Below are 6,165 nucleotides of genomic sequence, written 5' to 3'. Positions count from 1 at the left end.
ATTTCATGGCATCAAATATAAGAAAAATGAACATTCAAGCATGCTTTCATCTAAATAACACATCAATCATGTCATACATTACTATAGACATTTCACATGTATATCTATAATGTTTTATAGCTAATAACCATCCCAAAGAATCATATAATTATTCAAAATATGATCAAACACAAGGGCAGTGGTCATTTAACCTAAACAATCCCGAGATAAGATTCTATAATGAAAGGATTCCATTATCTCATTTAAACATCAAATGTTCCGACCACACAAATCATAAAATAACATTTTCAATGCATGAATCATACAAGAAATCTTCTAAACATTCCTACAACAATAAATCATGCTTAATAAACTAAAGTCAAGCTGGAAACACCACTTACTTGTCTTCCTATGCTTGGCAATTGATAAGACTGCATAATGCTATAATTTTACTCCTTAATACTTAGTCTTTTATGTTTATTTTATGCCCAATTATACTTATTAAGTTTAAATTTTGATTTAGGTAACATTTGGAGGCATTTGAATAAAAACGGAATTAATGTCACAATTTCTGGACAGTCTTGACGTGTTTCCATATTTTGGGCATAATTTTCCCATCTGAGCTCCAAATGAGACGATTCAAGATGCTATGGAAAGCCAAGAAAGAGATCTACAACTTTCATGTTTAGGATTTGTCTAGAACTGATCCAATCAGGGTCAAAATCGAGTTTTAAGTTGCTATACCTGAACTGGAACATTTCCTGCTCTGTGATTTTAGTGGCAGATTAGATGCATGATATTTCTTTTAGAAGTCTCTAGGTTGTGAACGACTTTCACAATTGCTATGTTGTCCTTTCCTATTTAAATCAAGACTAATTCACTTGTTGCCTACTTTCCATGGTCTTGCAGGTGAGGATCCTCATAAGCATTTAAAGGAGTTTCATGTAGTGTGCACGAGTATGAAACCCACAGGGGTGACGGAAGAGCAAATTAAATTAAGAGCCTTTCCATTCTCTTTAAAAGACACTACTAAGGATTGGCTTTACTATTTGCCATCTGGAAGTATTACCACATGGAATGAGTTACAAAAATTATTTTTAGAGAAATATTTTCCAACTTCAAAGGCAGCTAACATTCGAAAAGAAATTTGTGGTGTGAGGCAATACAATGGGGAATCCTTGTATGAGTATTGGGAACGTTTCAAGAAACTGTGTGCTAGTTGTCCTCATCACCAAATTAGTGAGTAACTCTTAGTTCAATATTTCTATGAAGGCCTTTGTCCCACTGAAAGGAGCATGATTGACGCTGCAAGTGGAAGAGCTTTGGTGGATAAAACTCCTGAAGATGCAAGAAATTTGATTGCAAACATGACTGCCAATTCTCAACAATTCGGGACTAAGCTTGATCCACCTTCTGAACATGTTAATGAGGTAAATATTTCTTCCCTTGAAAAACAAATTGCTAGTCTAACCTCTCTTGTTCGTCAAATGGCTGCAGGTAACATGCAAATGGTGAAAGCTTGTGGAATTTGTTCAGTACCAGGGCATCCAATTGATATGTGCCCAACCTTTCAAGAAGAGCCTATAGAACAAATGAATACGGCGGGTAGATTTCCTGGACAACCACAAAGGAAGTACAATCCTTATTCAAGCACATATAATCCAGGATGGAGGGATCATCCCAATTTTAGCTATGGAAACTCACAAGTAAATCAGTAATATAAGCAATCATATCCTCTGAGACAACCACCACCCGAAGCCTTTAATTCTGGTATGTCTTTAGAAGATATTGTTAAGTTTCTTGCTACTAACACTCTACAATTTCAACAGGAGACAAAACAATTTCAGCAAGAGACAAGAACTAGTATTCAAAGTTTGGAGAACCAGATGGGTTAGATGGCAATTACAATTAGTTGATTAGAGGCACAAAGTTCGGGAAAGTTACCCTCTCAAACAATTGTAAATCCAAGAGAAAATGCAAGTGCAATTGTTCTGAGAAATGGTAAAGAGGTTGAGATTCCAGTAAAAAACACCCCTACACCTTCGGACCAAGAAAAAGAGAAAAGTGTCACTTCAGATAGTTCTATTCCTATCGATAAAAAAGATGTTCCTGATAGTGACAACGTACCTAAATGTAAGTTTCCTCTTCTTTCTGATTATAAACTGGTACCTCATTTTCCTCAAGCTTTAGTAGAATCTCAAAAAGATGAGCAAAATAGAGAATTATATGAGACTTTTCATAGATGTGAGGTAAATATTCCACTTTTAGATGCTATTAAACAAGTACCTCATTATGCTAAATTTTTGAAAGAATTATGTATAATTAAGAGGAAACAAAAACTCAAAGGATGTGAAAAGGTAAGAATGGGGGAGAATGTTTCTGCAGTTATTCAGAGAAAACTTCCTACAAAGTGCAAGGATCCAGGTACATTCATTATTCCTTGTATGATAGGGAACGCTAGATTTAAGAAGGACATGTTAGATTTAGGAGCATCTATCAATGTCATGCCATACTCTATATATGCTTCTTTAAAACTTGGACCTTTGAATGAAACTGTTGTTTTGATTCAATTAGTTGATAGATCAAATGCCTATCCTAAGGGTGTTATTGAGGATATGCTTGTGCAAATTAATAATTTAGTTTTTCCTACTGATTTCTATTGCTTGATATGGGGAATAATGATCAAACAGCTCCTATTTTGTTAGGAAGACCATTCTTAAAAACATCTATGACTAAAATAGATGTCCATAGTGGTACACTTACCATGGAATTTGATGGTGAAATTGTGAAATTTAATATTTATGATGCCATGAAATACCCTGCTAATGATAATCCTGTTTATTCTATTGATGTTATTGATTCTTTGGCACAGGAGATTTTTGAATTAGATGGAAAGGATGAATTAAAAGTTGCCCTTAGTAAACATCTTGAGAAAGAGAATGAGGAGTTGGCTTTGAGTATTGATTTGCAAGAAATAGTAGCAACATTGAATGAATCCTCGGAGTTACGATAGCAAGGTAATGTTTATTATATCTCATTACTAGTCTCTAACATAAAACCTTTACCTTCTATTTTACAGGCTCCCATTCTAGAATTAAAGCCTTTACCTAGTCACCTTAAGTACGTGTTCCTTGGAGATAAGGGAACGTTACCTATCATTATCTCAAACAAACTCACTGCAATGCAAGAAGAAAAACTTGTGCAGGTTCTTAAGGAGCATAAGATGGCTATTGGGTGGACGATTGTGGATATCAAAGGAATTAGTCCATCTACATGTATGCATCGCATCTTGCTAGAAGAAGGAGCAAAGCCATCTTGTCAGCCACAGAGGAGATTAAACCCACCTATGATGGATGTAGTGAAGAAAGAAATTCTCAAGCTTCTTGAAGTTGGTGTGATTTATCCTATTTCAGATAGCAATTGGGTAAGCCTAGTTTAAGTGGTTCCTAAAAAGACTGGGATGACTATGGTGAAAAATCAGAATGATAAGTTGGTACCCACCCGTGTTCAGAATGGATTGCGGGTTTGTACAGATTATAGAAAATTAAATGCTATAACCTGTAAAGACCACTTCCCTTTACCTTTTATTGATCAAATCCTTGAGAGGTTAGCTGGTTATTCTTATTATTGTTTTCTTAATGGTTATTCAAGTTATTTTCAGATTGTTATTGCACCGGAAGATCAAGAAAAGACGACTTTTAATACCCTTTTGGGACATTTGCATATCGTCGCATGCCGTTTGGGCTTTGCAATGCCCTAGCTACTTTCCAAAGATGTATGACTAGCATATTTTCTGATTATATTGAGCAAATCATAGAGGTCTTTATGGATGATTTTACAGTTTATGGAGATTCTTTTGATGATTGTTTGCATAACCTTACACTTGTTCTTAAACGATGCATAGAACTAACCTTGTATTAAATTCTGAAAAATGTCATTTTTTGGTTGAACAAGGTATTGTTTTGGGTCATATTGTTTCCTCTAGGGGAATTGAGGTTGACAAAGCTAAAATTGATATTATCCAGTTTCTACCTTACCCCATTAGTGTGCAGGAAGTTCGTTCTTTTCTTGGACATACAGGTTTCTACAGAAGATTCATCAAGGACTTCTCCAAAATAACATCACCCCTATGCAAGTTACTACAAAAGGAAGTAGTCTTTGAGTTTGATAAGGCATGTAAACAAGCGTTTGATAAGCTGAAGAGACTTCTCATTTCTGCTCCAGTTCTCTAGCCCCCTGACTGGAACATTTCTTTCGAAATAATGTATGATGCAAGTGACTATGCACTAGGCACTGTTTTGGGTCAAAGAATTGGAAAAGCAACTCATGTCATTTATTATGCTTCACGGATATTAAATGATGCCCAGAGAAATTATTCTACTATAGAAAAAGAGCTTTTAGCTATTGTTTTTGCTTTAGAAAAATTTCGATCTTATTTGCTTGGTACTAAAATTATTGTTTATTCTGATCATGCAGCTCTTCGCTACTTGATGACAAAGAAAGAGTCAAACCGAGATTAATAAGATGGATACTTCTCTTGAGTGAATTTGATCTGGAGATTAAAGACAAAAAAGGAACATAAAACCGTGTTGCTGATCACTTGAGTCGTTTGGTTCATGGGAAAGATGAAATGCCTCTATAAGAAACGTTCCCTGACGAACAGTTATTTTCCACAAGTGCAACATTACCTTGGTATGCACACATTGTGAATTATTTGGTTACTAACATAATTCCTCATGGTTTGTCTAAAGCTCAAAAAGATAAGATCAAGAGTGATGCCAAGCACTATGTATGGGATGATCCATACTTATGGAAGCATTATGCAGATCAAGTGATAAGAATGTGTGTTCCTAATAATGAAATTATTTCCATTCTAACCTTTTGTCATTCTTATGCTTATGGAGGTCACTTTGGAGTAAAAAGAACAGCAAGAAAAGTGCTTGAATGTGGTTTCTATTGGCCAACTTTATTTCGAGATTCATATTCTTTTTCTAAGTCATGTGATCAATGCCAAAGGACAGGTAATATCTCTCAAAAGACTGAGATGCCACAAACCCCTATACTATTTTGTGAAATTTTTGATGTGTGGGGCATCGATTTCATGGGGCCATTCCCTATGTCTTATGGTTTTATCTATATTTTGCTTGTTGCTGATTATGTATCGAAATGGGTGGATGCTAAAGCCACAAGGACTGATGATTCTAAAGTTGTTACAGATTTTATAAAGTCTAACATATTTTTCAGATTTGGAATTCCAAGAGCTCTAATGAGTGATTGAGGCACTCACTTTTGTAATAGAACCGTAGAGGCATTGCTAAGGAAGTATTGTGTAACCCACAAGACATCAACTGCATATCATCCGTAAACTAGTAGACAAGTGAAAGTATCAAATTGAGAAATCAAGTCCATCTTTGAAAAGACAGTTAACCCAAGTAGGAAGGACTGGAGTTTACGATTAGATGATGCTTTGTGGGCATATAGGACTGCATATAAGACACCTATTGGTATGTCACCTTATCGGATAGTGTTCGGGAAATCATGCCACCTTCCAGTTGAGTTAGAACATAAGGCTTATTGGGCTATCAAGAGTTTAAACATGAAGATGGATGAAAGTGGAGAACACAAGAAGTTGCAGCTACAAGAGTTAGAGGAGATTCGCAATGATGCCTATGAAAATGCAAGAATTTACAAAGAGAAAACGAAGGCTTTTCATGACAAGATGATTTCTAGGAAAGAGTTTAGAGTTGGTCAAAAAGTCCTTCTATACCAATCATGACTTCGTCTATTTCCTGGTAAGTTGCGTTCTCGTTGGATTGGACTTTTTATTGTTATTAATGTTTTTCCTCATGGTGTAGTTGAAATTCAAAGCTTAGCAACTTCCAAGATATTCAAGGTGAATAGCCATAGGCTTAAACTTTTTTATGACGGTTTCCAAGTAGAGAATATGGAAGAAGTGAACCTCCAGGATCCAATTTATTCCGATTGAAGAATGAAGTATTGAGTCGAGCCAAAGACAATAAACAAAGGCGTTGCTTGGGAGGCAACCCAAGGGGAGTTCATTCCATTTTTTGTTTATTTTTGCATTCTTGTTTTGGTTATTATTTGCCTTTTCTTTGCATTTAACCTTATGTTGGGGACAACGTCAGTTTTAAGTGTGGGGGAAGGGATTTAGGTTATGTTTTTTTG

General features: G+C 35.6%; 1 pseudogene; it reads left to right on the top strand.

Annotated features, from left to right (window-relative positions):
* Nucleotides 1-1,274: 1,274 nt before the first annotated feature.
* On the top strand, nt 1,275-5,965 carry LOC123221431 (annotated as a pseudogene).
* Nucleotides 5,966-6,165: the final 200 nt, after the last annotated feature.

The sequence above is a fragment of the Mangifera indica genome, chromosome 7, assembly GCF_011075055.1.
Source record: "Mangifera indica cultivar Alphonso chromosome 7, CATAS_Mindica_2.1, whole genome shotgun sequence".
In the NCBI taxonomy this organism is placed as follows: domain Eukaryota; kingdom Viridiplantae; phylum Streptophyta; class Magnoliopsida; order Sapindales; family Anacardiaceae; genus Mangifera; species Mangifera indica.
Note: the sequence above shows the minus strand (reverse complement) of the source record. Positions and strands in the feature narration are given on the sequence as shown.